Raw genomic sequence first — 15,026 nt, 5'->3', positions numbered from 1 at the left:
ATCCAGATTCAGAATGGCTTCTCTTCAGGCTGCTTGGTAACCATCCAACACGGGCACTTTCAGCTTTGATGGATCTGGAACCCTGACGCTGAGGACAATTGGATGGCCAGCTGACAGCTACACCCTGAGGATCAGTCAGGCTGGAATGCAAATGTGTTCCTCCCGATTTCAAAATCAGCCCTCTCCCCAACGTTTTCCTAAAATAGCTTGACTGGGGAAGCCTTGGGATTCAAGAAAACGCAACTGAATATTGTTTTCAGGGACTAGAATAAAAAGCCAGTGCATCTGTGGGAGGGTTATAGTTCAAAGGCCTTCGGTAGAGGCCCTTGTTTACCAGCTGGGATTGATTGTCCTGCTTGAGTCCTTGTACAATGAATGACATTTGAAGCTTGTGTATATGTGTGTACGTGTGTATGTGTGTGCATGTGTATATATGTGTGAGTGTGTGTATGTGTATAGTTATATGAGTGTATGTGTGAATGTGTATGTGTACGTTTGTGTGTGTTGTGTTGTGTTGTGTTGTGGCTGGACATTGAACAACACTGGACATTAGGCAACACTCTCTCAGCTGGACTCAGCTGCTTCTCGTGTCTTCTCTCTGTCTTGAGATGTTCAGACCTGCAAAAAGTCAAGAAAGAGAAAGTGGTGTTAACTTGTTTGTCCTGACACTCGGAAAGGGACTGTTTCATTCCCAGAGTAGATCACGGTTGTCAGAATCCAGAGAAAAATCCTATCCTGCCACCTACTGAGGACTTTTAGCTTGTGCTACAGGGAAGCAGCTGGAAAATGTGGCCGAATGCGGTCATATGCTTTAGATGGAAATGATATGGAACGGTGGTCGTCACACCGCTTGATGCTTACCACTGGTTTCTAAGTTAACTTTGGGGGTACCGAAACATAGTTAAATGGGTTTCGTCTGTCATCAATGGTCAGCTTTTTAGAAAACACTGGTTAAAGCTCTTCTTCCACTAAACGTCTTCGGCTGGGCCAGATTTTCCGGCGCTGTCGTCTTTATAAAGAAAGTTTTTATAGCGTTAGACTCCTCTCCATAGGGAATTCTTCTAGAACTGGAGCGGGGGTGGGGTGGGGTGCATGCAGACCGAAGAACAGTATTTCCTGGGATAGGAGTTGAGTACCTGTGACTGGAAGAGACTAAGAAGTGTTTCGCCCAAGTTGTTGATGTAGAAATTCAAAAAGTCTTTTCCCCACCCTGCATCTATCCCCTGCCCTCAGAACAGGGGAGGGAAAAACACACCATGCAGGGCATTTTCCACACAAAGTCACTTGTTCAGGAAATGGACAAGAATGCCGGTCTTCAGAAATTTCAATTTTTCTTTAAGGTTCCTGAGCTGACCAACTCAGAGACCAGATAGATAATTTGTTATGTAGGAAAATCTAAAGCATAAATAAAAGGCTTATTTGGGGTTGTGACAGTGGTGATTGTGGCTATTATTTTGTGTTTTAAAATCCAAACACATGGGCCCAGAAGTACCCGGTGTGCTAGTGAGACCCAGTTCCTGTTTGGCGAGGCTGTGGACTGTAAACTTGGCAGGAGAGATGACAGGAAGGTATGTTCTCAAAAGGACTTGAGATGCTGCGTTTTCTCCTCTTATTCCATGATGAAGAACATGGGCCAGGGCAGCTTTAATTCTCATGCCAGTTTCCCAGCCCGTCATCACCGTCCACATTCCAACTAGAGTGGAGACACGCTCACAGGACTCATTTGCCGGGAGTGGTGGTGTGAGGGAGGCAGAGGCAGGCGGATTTCTGTGAGTTCGAGGCCAGCCTGCTTTACATAATTCTCGTATGTAACCCAGGCCAGCCAGGGCTGCAGGAGAGAGCTTGTTTCGAACAACAAAACAAAGACTCTCTTATTTGAGGCCATTTTGACCTGTTCCCTCAGAAGATGCTACTGTGATTATCCTAAAGGACCTTTCATATTTATTTATGAAAACAAATACAATTATACTTCACTATGCTTTATGCTTGCCGTTGAATATATGCTTATATTTTGTGACTCGTACAGCAAATTCTATGAAGGTGAATCATTTAGTTAAGTGAAGAATTTGGGACTGACAATAATGGATAACGTGTGCTTAATAAAGCGCAAAATGTGACTAGTTTGGATGGCTGACTTCAGTGATCAGCTGGATTTCTTGGTATCAACTGTTCTGTGTCTGAGTGGCATCTCCTAAGAGGTCAGCTTTGGGAGGAAGGAACATCCTTTACTCCAAAGAACCAATTCTGAGCCCTCTTCGCTGCTGTGGTGCCGCTGGAACAGTCCCTGGCACATGGTCCTCACCCAGTGAGTGCTGAGCTGACAGCCCCATGCTGTGTCTTAAGCCTTTCTTAGGGGCCTTGAGGTGTTTCCTGCTGTTCGCTGTCTATGTGAATGTGAATGTCTATGTGAATGTGAATGTCTGTGTGAATGTCTGTGTGAATGTCTCTGTGAATGTCTGTGTGAATGTCTGTGTGAATGTCTATGTGAATGTCTCTGTGTCGCATGTGAATGTCTGTGTGAATGTCTGTGTGAATGTCTGTGTGAATGTCTATGTGAATGTCTCTGTGAATGTCTCTGTGAATGTCTCTGTGAATGTCTGTGTGAATGTCTGTGTGAATGTCTGCGTGAATGTCTATGTGAATGTCTGTGTCGCGTGTGAATGTCTGTGTGAATGTCTGTGTGAATGTCTGTGTGAATGTCTGTGTGAATGTCTGTGTGAATGTCTATGTGAATGTCTCTGTGAATGTCTCTGTGAATGTCTCTGTGAATGTCTGTGTGAATGTCTGTGTGAATGTCTGTGTGAATGTCTGTGTGAATGTCTGCGTGAATGTCTATGTGAATGTCTCTGTGTCGCGTGTGAATGTCTGTGTGAATGTCTATGTGAATGTCTCTGTGAATGTCTCTGTGAATGTCTCTGTGAATGTCTCTGTGAATGTCTGTGTGAATGTCTGCATGAATGTCTATGTGAATGTCTCTGTGTCGCGTGTGAATGTCTATGTGAATGTCTATGTGAATGTCTCTGTGTCGCGTGTGAATGTCTGTGTGAATGTCTATGTGAATGTCTGTGTGAATGTCTATGTGAATGTCTATGTGAATGTCTATGTGTGAATGTCTCTGTGAATATCTGTGAATGTCTATGTGAATGTCTGTGTGAATGTCTGTGTGAATGTCTGTGTGAATGTCTATGTGAATGTCTGTGTGAATGTCTGTGTGAATGTCTGTGTGAATGTCTCTGTTAATGTCTATGTGTGAATGTCTCTGTGAATGTCTGTGAATGTCTATGTGTGCATGTCTCTGTGAATGTCTGTGAATGTCTATGTGTCGCGTGTGAACATGCAAATAGAAGAGGTTGACTGAACACGCCCAGGAGTGGCAATAATTCTCCCAACGTGTGTGTGATGCTTTGCTTTTCTGCCTCATTGGTCATCCTCTGGGTTCAGCCCATTTTCTTGGCCTGGGCTGAGCTGGCTATGTTCTCTTGATGGACACCAGACCCAGGACTGATGGAAGAATTGGCTTCCAGGAGATGCTGTCCTGGAGATGGGCTCTCAGGTTGAGCATCTCTCCGCAGGTGAAGGTTCCCAGCACAGAACCTATGTACACCAACACAGCCCGAGAGTCCAGGTGATACCACTGTGTTCCCTACCTTGGGTCAGAACATTCTGCTCGAAAGATGTCTCCTCTTCCTTTGAACCATCCATGGTATAGACCAGAGCAGTGGTTCCTAACACTGTGACCCTTTATGTTCCTCTTGTTGTTGTGACCTCCAACCATAAGATTATTTTCATTGCTACTTCATAACTGTAACTTTGCTACTGTTATGAATCATAATGTAAATAATTTGGGGGACAGAGGGTTGTCAAATGGGTCATGACCCACAGGTTGAGAACCACTGGACTAGAGGACCAGAGCTTGGTGGACTGTTAGTCCTGGCTGGTGCACCTCACCTGAGAGTCGTCCGATGCTCTCCCCATTGCTGAGTCTCCCACAGATGTCTGCCATGACGCTCTGCTGCAGAAACCACAATGTGGCGTGAAATGTTCCATTGTGGCTTTCCTGGTGGCAGGGTGGACCCCAGACTGAAAACATCTGTGGATCAAAGAAGATAAGACAGCTTTCTCCTCTCAGTAAAGAGGTCAAGGAAGGCAGAGTTTCAAGGGGCAAGAGAATTTAAAGGGAAATCATTGTTGGGCTGGCGGTGGGGCTCAGTGGTTGAACACTTGCCTAGGATGCGTGTGGGCTTCACACGGGTGTTGGTTTGGCCCCAGGAGAACAGTGTAGATTAGCTTAATTGTTATCAATGTTAAGTTATAAATGCTTTCAAGAAAGCAATCTGGGGCCAGAGAGATGGCTCAAGTGGATAAATGTGCCCGCCGCCAAGCCTGGCAACCTGAGTTCAATCCCCGGGACCCATGTAATGGGGGACGAGAGCCAACTCCCGCAAGCTATCCTCACACACACACCATGGCATAGTGCGCACACATAAATAAATAAATTAATTAATTCACAGAATACAAAAAGAGAACACAATCCTGATGACTAGTTACCCTTCTCTCTGTATGTTTAGATAAACTCTCTGAGCTCGTTGTGGTGATGCTTACTTATAATCTCAGGACTGAGGGGTAGAGGCCTGAAGACTTGAGTTCCACCCCCGCTGGTGACCTAGTGAGTTCTAGGCCAGCCTGAGCATCATAGGGAGACTGTTTAAAAACACAAATTAAAAATATATATATAAAACTATAAATGTATATGTGTGTGTGTGTGTGTGTGTGTGTGTGTGTGTGTGTGTGTGTGTGTGTGTGTGTGTATATATGGGCCGGGTGGTGGCGGCTCACATCTTTAATCCCAGCACTTGGGAGGCAGAGCCAGGAGGATCTCTGTGAGTTCGAGACCAGCCTGGTCTACAGAGCGAGATCCAGGGCAGGCACCAAAACTACACAGAGAAACACTGTCTCAGAAAAAAAATATATGTGTCTGTGTGTGTGTGTGTGTGTGTGTGTGTGTGTGTGTGTGTGTGTGTGCAAACATGGAGAGGTAGCTCAGTGGTTCAAGTACTTGCTGTACACCCATGATGACCACTGTTTGGGTCCCTAGAACTCACGGAAATGGCAGGCAGGCGTGGTGACTGACGTGTAATTCCAGCCTTGGAAGACAGAAACAGGGGATTCCCTAGAGCAAGCTAGTTAAAGAGACGGGCCACATGAGTGAGCTCTATGCTTGATTGAGAAGCCTTCCCTCAGTGAGTAAGGAAACAGGTAATTGAGGATGATTCTGGACATGAACCTTGGGCCCCATCTGCACATGAACCCATATGTAGGCATACCCACACGCATGTGCATACACACACACATAAACATGCACATACATAACCGTGCATGACATACACACACACATATGAAAATGGAAAAAGAAAAAAAAATGAGGCTAGAAATACTATGCCGTGGAAGCTTTCAAAACCTCAGTTCTTATGTGGTAGATCACGTTATTGCCACCCCTGGTCACTTAAGTCTCAAAGGTCAGAGGGTTTGGCTACACAGACAGAGATTGTCTCAATTTCCTCTTAATGAATGGATTTAAAACATCTCCTTTACAAGTCGTCAACCCCAAAGGACTCTAGATTATAAAGCTGGAGCTGTTGGAGGAAACAGAGGAAGCTTTGTGTTGGCTATACTAATCTTTTCTGGATTTTTTTTCTTGCATGGATAGCTCAGGACATGCTTGCCTGCCTGCACACATGTGTGCATGACAGCCTGTGTTCTTCATTTTGTTACACAGAGAGGTATTAATTTGGATTCAGAATCAAAACTTGAACAAAATGTGCTTTAGCAAATTTTAAAATTTCATGCATGTGGGTGTTTTGCCTGTGTGTGTGTGTGTGTGTGTGTGTGTGTGTACCCATGGAGGCCAGAAGAGGGCATCTGGTCCACTGGAACTGGAGTTACTCATGGTTTGAGGTGCCATGTAGGTGCTGGGAACCGAACCCTGGTCCTCTTGAAGAGCAGCCAGTGCTCTAGACCACGGAGTCATCTCTAGCCTAGCTGTTGTCATGGTCTATATGTGCTTGAGACTTGGCCATTGAACAGTAAGGAATGGAGGAGACTAAATGCAGGGTGAACTCTGGGTGGTGTATGTATCACCCTCCGCTTTCAGACTAGTAAGTCGTTGCTTCCAGAGCTCAAGGAGAATGCCTTTAACCAAACTGGAGTTTATAATTCTAAATAACTGAGCACTATCCTTCTAATACCTAGGACAACTCAGGCATTTTACGGCAATGACTACCATGCCTAATAGTGCAAATCCACCCAGTTGCTCTTTCATCCACAGCATTCTGTTACTGACTCTGGATCACTGTATAGAACTGTATAGAGTTGTGATTCTCACTGGAACGTGCAGGGTGCACCAACTGACAGAAGCGTTGCACACTTACTTTCACATTTATTATGTGTTTGCTGAGACAGCACCACTGAGCCATCACCAGCCACTGTGGCCATTTCAGGTGTTGGTCTTATGGAAAATGTATGTATTCCTGCCTAAAACAACACGTGCTTTTCAACTTGAACAATAGCACAACATTTATCAGTGACTGTGATCCATTCTGTAAGGCATGGCGTCAGGGCCCGGCTTCCCCACAGTGCTCTGAGCAGTGGCGTTGGCAAAGAATGTAGGCTGGTGGGGGTGTACCAATGGCTCAAACTCCCTGCTATTGACAAGGAAAACAGAGATGACTCTAACATAAAACCTACCTGATGCTTTTTAAAAAATCTGTCTCTGTTCATGGTCCCTTTGTATAAACAGAGGAGGGGCTGGCGGGTTTCTCCGCTTGACGCAAGCCATGCTTCGTGTCCTGCTAACCAGATCGTGACCCTTCTGTGACATGGAGTGGTAAGATGAGATGACACGTTGGTGGGCTCTATGGAGGGTGCTTTCACTCAATAAAAGAAGAGTTCATGGGAGGAGAACATCTGGGGAAAAGGTAGCCACTTGGTCAAAGTGACGTTTTTCCCCTGTCAACCCAATTAATTCCGATGTCACATGAAAAGAAGCTGTGCGTGGCTGCAGGTCATTGGAAGGGGAGGCTCCTGATGCTAGCTGCTGACAGGGATAATGATGGATGAAGGTTAACCTGTGACCCTCAGAGAAACCAGTGTCCAGTTTAAAAAAAAAAAAAAAAAAAAAGCTCCAGGAGCCACGCCACGCTGCAGACACGGGCCCGCTATGCAGCAGCAGTGTGAATGTGATGTGGGTGGGGGAGTTTTCTTTGGTAAACATTTTAAAACACACAGATGGTTTTTTCTTTTAATAATGTCTATGAAGATGAAGGGAAAATGAGTAAGTTCAACAGTCTGTGGATGGAATGAGTGAGGTTGTACCAGATCATTTTCGACCCTGCCACTTCAGCTGACGTCCCTGTGCCGCGGCCTGAAATACCTACACAGGGATTTCACCGGCCGACAACTAACATGTGAACTGTGGGTACGGAAGGGTAATCTGATGGCGGAGTGCTCATCTAGCATTCACAAGACCATAGAGAGCCCCTACACCCAACACCACACACACAACACACACACAAACTCAAATGCGTGTGTGCGTGTGTGTGCGCGTGTGTGTACAGACGTCGAATGACAACTCTAAAAGAAGCCAGAGTAGAAGAGAAAAAACATTAAACAATAATATCCTGACCAACTGTGGGATTTGTTTGACGTGGATACACCATGGTGAAGTGGGAGGGCTAACTATGGGCCTTACACATTTAAGTAACTTGGTTAAATATTTCTTAAAGCTGATTATTATTATCATTATTATTTGTGTGTGTGCACGTGTACGCACGTGTGTGTGTGTGTGTGTGTGTGTGTGTGTGTGTGTGTGTATGTGTACACATACAGATGCATGCAGACCACAGCACACACAGAGGTCAGAGGACAACTTTTGGGACTCATTTCTCCTCCCACCAGAGCTCCAGAGAACAAACTGAAAGTATCAGATTTGTGCAAGCGAGTGCGTTTACCCACCAAGCCGTCTTCCTGGTCTCCCTAGATGACATCTCGACTTGACTCCTGGCACCTGGAGTCGAGATGCCAACCATATACCCTGCTCTAAGTCTCTATAAATACGAAAATGCCAGAGTTCACTGTTTGAGTCTAATGATTTGAGGATTACCTAGAAATAGCATAAAACTTGCCAGAAACCCAGGGGCTTAGTGTGAAAATAAGTTGAATATACTAGAAGGACTTGAAGGTGAGCAGCAGGTCACTGGGATTTAGAGTTGTCCACAAATTACATACTTGGTTTATGAACAGCAGCTTTGTAGACGTTTAAGGCCCCGTTTGGGTCCAAAAAGCAGTAAGTACCACAGTTATCCTGCGTCGGAGATGCTTGCTCTGTGCGGTAAAGCTGTCCATCAGAAAGTCATGAATCATCTCCTCTCCATAAGGATTAGTCACAGCACTGAGTCTCAGCTTCCGGCTAGTCCTAAACAGAATTCATTTTGGGAATCCCAGCTAAGGAAGGGCTTTCCCTTCCTCTAAGCTGAATGAATAGTGTAATTAAAAAAAAAAAAAAAAAAAGGCAAAACTGCTCCCGTTTCCCCCCAGCCGGCAGCTTAAACAGAGAAGCCGCAGCAGGCACTCTGACTGTGTGTTCAGGTGAGCATCTTGGCTTTAACTTTCTTCTTGGTTTAAGGCCATTTACAACACATGGGGCCTGGGTCCTAGGAAGTGATAGCGCCAGTCTTTAGCATGCACGAGGCACCAAAAGCAAAGAGATAAATGAAGAGCGTTCTTTGGAAGGAGAAACTCCATGTTTGAAAATGTAATTTGGGTTCACAGCTGGAACTTCATACATTCTCATGCCAAACAAATCTCACCTTGCGTGTGGTGTGTGTGCAGGTGAAACATGAGCCCCACAGCCTTCCCCCACCTTCCAGGGAATGAGATGGGAAGGCCCGCCCAGTTGTCTCAACACAGCGATTAGAATTGGTGCACTTTCCAGGCACAAAGTCCCAGCGTTCACAGTCACACCATCTGTTCATAGTGTTCACGTCCACCATCTGTAAACTCTAGGACAGAAGCATGACCCAGGAACTAAGACTGAAGTTATTAAATTCAAGAGCTCTGGAGGAATTAGCTTCTCAGATACAAATTTCAGTAGCTTCTAGAAATTAACAGTTGTCCCACACACACCCCATCCCCCACATGCCACCCCCCACCAGCCACAAAGGTTCTTTGATATTTCAGACTATGGGATGTGGGCTTTTAATAAGATCCATTTCGAAGGGGGGACCTTCTTTTATTATGAATTGTGTTTAATTAACCTCACATAACCTTGGGAAATGGCTCATTGTCTTCAGTTCATTTTTTTTTGAAACACGATATTTGAATTATATTTAGATAAAGAGGCCATTTATCATGTAGGATTATGTTCTATTGGAAACATAGTATGCAAAATGGAAAGCAGATGTTTCACATCTGAAATAAATCTATATACAAAGCTTTGAGTTAAAACAAATAAATTAAAAGTCAGGTTCTTTATTTTTTGTTTTGTTTCTGTTTGTTCTGTTTTGTTTGAGATGGGACCTTACTATGTAGCCATGGCTGGCCTGCAACTCACTATGTGAAACAAGGTGACCTCTAATTCACAGAGATCTGCCTGCTTCTTCCTGTGGAGTGCTGGGATTAAAGGTGTGCGCCACCACACCTGGCAAAAATCAAGAATTTTAATATAAGATGAAACAGTTTTCTAAAGACATTTCTGCCTACAACTGTGTGTGCACATTTGTGTGTGTGTGTGTGTGAGTGTCTATGTATGAGCATGTGTGAATGTGTGTGTTTATGTGTTTGAGTGTGCATGAGTGTGTGTGTGTGTGTGTGTGTGTGTGTGTGTGTGTGTGTGTGTGTATGTGCTGGGAGATCAGAGGCATCAGATCAACTGGAACTGGAGTTACAGGTGGTTGTGAGCCACCTGATGTGTGTGATGGGAACCCACTTGGGTCCTCTGCAAGAACAGCATGTGCTCTATGTCTGAGTTTGTTATGGTCGTGTGTTTTCAGTTCTTTGGGGCAGGTATTTAGGAGTGTAATTGTGGAAAATCCACTAAAACCATGGTTAACTTAGTATTGGGGCATTTAAGTGGCTGCTGTTTCCCAACATGGCTGCACTGTGTTAAAATCCTATCAGCAGCGTCCCGGCTCCTGATTTCTCTACCCTGCTTATGTGAACATATAAGGAGGGAACTCAGTATGTAGACCACGCTGGCCTAAAACTCTGAGATCTACCTGCCTCACCCACCAAGTGCTGGGATTAAAGGTGTGCACCACCATGCCCAGCCTAAACATGAGATTTCTAATTTGTGATGATCAATAGCTGTGACCTCAGAGTCAAAGGTCACAGAGGTCAGAGGCTGGAAGAGGTTGTACAAATGATTCTCACCTCAGATGCTTAAGTGGATTGCTCATGGCCACACTGGGTTAGTTAGGAACAGGACCAGGAAGGGAGGTGGTCGATGACTCAAATTAGAAAGGATACTTCATGATGTACTCAGTTGTTCACTGCTTAATGGCAAGGAACATCCTAAGTAAGACATTTAGACAAAGTCCTTATTGTGTGAACACTATAGACTATGTATACAAAGTAAGTGGGACATGCCATTATGAGGCCTATGTCCTCACGATGGTGTATACTTTCCAATGTGGACCAAAGTGTGGTATTGTATTGACTAAAAGGCCTTCCTAAAAGAGGATAATCTTGTGATTTCTGTATAATAGGGGCTTGTGCTAACATTTTTGAAAGAGAAGCTGAAGGACTTGACTTCACACTATGTTCAACAAGCAAGCACACTTTATTTAAATCGCCAAAATGAGCAGTTTTCTGAAGATACTTTTAGTCAATCTACATAGAATCTTTATTGAAAGATTTATTTTTATGTGTATGTTTGTGCCTATGTATGTGCCCCATGTGAGTGCAGGTGCCCTCGGAGTCCAGAAGAGGGCGTCAGATTCACTGGAACAGGAGTTAGAGTTGATCTTGAGCCATCTGGTGTGGGTGCTGAGCCCCAAATCCTGGCCCTTTCCAAGAGCAGCTAGAGTTCTTATCCACTGAGTCATCTCTTCAGTTTCTTAAATGATTCTTAAGTGATGATGACAAGGCAGTCTCGGCCTCAATGACCTCTGTGGAAGTTCCTTCTTTTAAACCATCCTGCAGCCTTGAAGAACTTTTGAGGGAGATTCCATTTGATCCTGGATTTGGTTTCACAATAAAGCCATACGTTGCTTGGGATCCACTCGGTCTTTCTGCTGAAGTTAAAGAATGCGGTCCATTTTGCATAATGATTTAAAAGCGAGGGTGGAGGTGTGTCCCCTTGACCTTCAGCATGTCAGAAGACAGACAGAAAAGATCAATATAAAGTTGTCAGTGTTTAGTAAGAACAAATTGATGGGCTGTTTATGTTGTTTTCTTTTTGAGAAAGGGTGTTTGTTACTTTGCAGAGCAGGCTGGCCTCAAACCCACAGAGACCCACTAGCCTCTGCCTCCAAAGTCCTGGGATTAAAGGTGTGTGCCACTGTGCCAAGCTCAACAGGCTGTTTTGTTTGTTTGTTTGTTTAGTGCTCTTAGCTACAGTGGTTGACCCTAATAAATACACATACAAGAAAGCCCATTGTCCTGGGCCACACTGAGATTTTCCATCATTATGTCAAGCAATACTTTTCCTGATGTAAAAAGATTTCTGTTTCTCATACCACACAGTTGACTTTGGTGATGAGAGAGAAAAATTATTTTTAAGGTCCAGATGATAAGGCTACTACGGCAAACAGTGGAAAGTTTTGATACCCACCCAAGCTTTATAACAGGGAATCATTTACATGGAGTACTCCACCCTTGAAAAACGAAACATTTTGTGGAGTTATTGTCAAAATGGGCAGCCCAGCTCTGTGCTACTGAGGGAGCCCCTGAGCAAGAATGTGTCTGCTCTGGGTATCACAAATGATGCAGCAAGTGCTGATGAGCAGCAGAAGCTTACGTTTCGGCACTGGGACCTTCCATTGCTCGGACATGGATATTCAACTGCCTCAAAGAAATGTTTTAAGGACTAATAATATTTTCTAGAAGCATTAGAGAATTTTTTTTCCTTATTAGTTTTCTGTTAAGATATAGTTATTGGTTTCTTGAGACAGGATCTCACTATATGGCCCAGTCACAATCCTCCGGCTCCAGCCTCTCCTATGCTGGGATTATAGACAGGTACCGCCATATCTGGTTCCTGCTAATCCTCATGTTACCATAGTTTCCTATCCACTGAAGAAGGGTGTTAAAGTAATCACCAACTCAGAAATATAGTATCCTTAAACTTTATTCCTTTTCTAAACAACTTTTTAAAAGTATTTTTTATTTTATGTATATTGGCGTTTTGTCTGCAGGTATATCTGTGCGCCACATGGGTGCCAGCAGAGGGTGCCAGATCCCCTGGAACTGGAGATACAGATAGTTGTGAGCCACCGCATAGGTGCTAGAACCTGGGTCCTCTGCACAAGCAGCCAGTCTTCTTAACTACTGAGCCATCTCTCTAGCTCCTTCTCCTTTTCCAAAATGGCTATGTTATCTAGCTTCTTTATTCCAAATGAAGAATTCATTGATGTTAGTGATGACAAGCTACATCCTGAAATCTTATTTTCTTAGCATTTCTCGCCTAAACTTTCCAGTAACCCTATTTCCCTCCAGTGTCTCTAATCCCTCACTTAGGTGGTGTCTGGGTCACAGAACAGTGCAGAGTGCAGAGAAGACACTTAAGACTTCCTCAATGGCACTTCCTCGCTGGCAGGCATGTGCCGTGAAGCTCCAGGTTCCCTTGACAAGGGTCGAGGCATTCCCATTCTGAGTCACCCCCAAAGAAAGACAGACACAACTGGGAACCCTCAGTTAGGAAGACGGAGGTTTCTTCACACGGCCTCTCCTGCAGGGAGGGCTTCATCAAGTCCACCTAGACTGCAGATAATTACAAGTAATGCCAGAATTTTCCGCAGGAAGCTGTGCCGGGCCTTTCCCAGCACAGAGACAATTGCTCAATTAAATCCCCAAAGTTCCATGACACAAGAAGGGCAGAGACAGTTCTGGCCTGGAATTTTTTTAGGGTAGGTGTTACCAACCATGAGCTGTGGCTTTAGGAAAATCTGCTGTTCTTGGGGGTCGTCGTATCAGGAGACTCAAAAAGATGAATAAAGTACGAAGTTTGTTCTCACTTACCCAGGTGGGTTGACTTTTTTGGGCTTTTGTGGAAGAATAACTAGGTCTATAGGAAGCAGTGGTTTTGATTTATTTACAGCCATTAGCATCCTGCCAATTAATCTGTTAATAATTGAATACCAGTAACTCTTGCCAATTGAAATGCCTTCTAAAATATTAATTTTACCACCAGCAACATTTAGAGAGCATAAGGTTCACTTAATATCTTCCTTTGAAACGATATACCCAAGAGAATACTTTCTGACAGCAGTTATGCTGGGGCCCTGTGCCCCATGGTGGGCGGTGAGTCAGCTTCCTGTACGCCATGGTTCTGACCCTGCACCCCCTGTGCAGCGGTAGAGCCTGCGCGGCGGTAGAGCATGGATGCTAAGGGGTAGCAACGGCCATGCCATTGAGAAGAAGGAAAGCGAGCTGCCTATGCAATATAGCATTTTAAAGAGTCCAGTAGTCCTTAAGATACCAGGACCCCAGAGAGACCCCTTGCGATCACAGTCGGGCGGCCCTGGGATTTGACACAAAGACCTCAGATCTGTGATCCGGCAGGGGATCTAGAGGACTTCAAGTTTCGCCCTTAACTTCTACCATGAAGACCCATTTTCAAGTAAAAAATACTCACGAAGATTGGTGATAAAAGTATTCAACCCCAAGACTCCCTCTCTCCCAATCCCTAGTCTTTCCTAGGGATCACTGTCCCTGGCCCCCAACCTTGCCTTTTGCCTGTCATTACAGTGGTCAGGAAGAGGAAGGAGGGAGGAGGAGGAAATGGGCTAGAGGAAGAAGGAAGGAGAAGCGGAAATGGGGGGCTAGAGGAAGAAGGAGGGAGAAGCGGAAATGGGGAGCGAGGGGGAGAAGAGGAAATGGGGGGCTAGGGGATGAAGGAGGGAGAAGGGGGAAACCAGGGAGGGTAGAGGAAGGAGGCTGTAGCCCCTTAGATGCTATTCTGAGGGCTGAGAGAGGCTCAATCTGTATAGACCGTAGCTGAAAGAGTCATGTGACTCGGAGAGTTCAAATGGGAGTCAGATATGCAAGAGCAGCCAGTACAGTTCGGGGGAGGGGGGGGGCAGGGAGAGAGAGGAGAGAGAGACGGAGAAACAGAAAGACAGAGAGAGACAGAGACAGAGAGAGCCAAAGAGAGACAGAGACAGAGAGAGACAGGGACAGAGAGACAGAGATATCCAGGCTCACATAGTCCCTGGAATGGACGTCGTTATTGCATTGTGTAAAGGTACACAGATCCTAACCCACTCACACATGTCTTGTTTTATTGCTGCACAGTGATCTGAAGTGGGCTGGTCAGATGCTGTGTGAGAGTGGACAATCCGTTTAACTGGACCACTCTAGAAGGATTGTGCAAGACACGGATTGTGCAAGACAGACCAAGTAGCTTCTAAAACTGACTTTGAGTCTAAAATTAGTTTTCCAAATGAGGACACAAGTTTAGGAAGAAAAATGACTCAATGGCTGGCCCAAATATTGCTCAACTAATGAATGAATGACAGCCAGAAGCCACAACCAGGCATGGCGGCTCACGCGCGCAAGCCCAACATTTGGGAGGTAGAGGCAAGAGGTTTGCCGTGAGTTCTAGGCCAGCCTGGGCTACTTAGTGAGACCCCGTCTCCAGAAACAAACAAACAAACAAAAACCCAGAAACTTTGCATCCAGTGTATCCTTTATGTATGTGACTAAGTTAAAGGGGAAAAAAAGTAATCTTTTAGAAGAGGTAAGAAATCATTTACATGGCCGGGCGGTGGTGGCGCACGCCTTTAATCCCAGCACTCGGGAGGCAGAGCCAG

At 45.0% G+C, this 15,026-nt stretch overlaps 1 protein-coding gene across 1 annotated transcript in view; it reads left to right on the top strand.

Annotated features, from left to right (window-relative positions):
• Positions 1-15,026, top strand: part of Flt1 (fms related receptor tyrosine kinase 1) — a 168,350-nt gene that overhangs the window by 8,804 nt on the left and 144,520 nt on the right.

The sequence above is a fragment of the Peromyscus californicus genome, unplaced genomic scaffold, assembly GCF_007827085.1.
Source record: "Peromyscus californicus insignis strain IS unplaced genomic scaffold, ASM782708v3 Scaffold_2__1_contigs__length_46816999, whole genome shotgun sequence".
NCBI lineage: Eukaryota > Metazoa > Chordata > Mammalia > Rodentia > Cricetidae > Peromyscus > Peromyscus californicus.
This window is presented reverse-complemented; position numbering and strand designations above follow the sequence as displayed.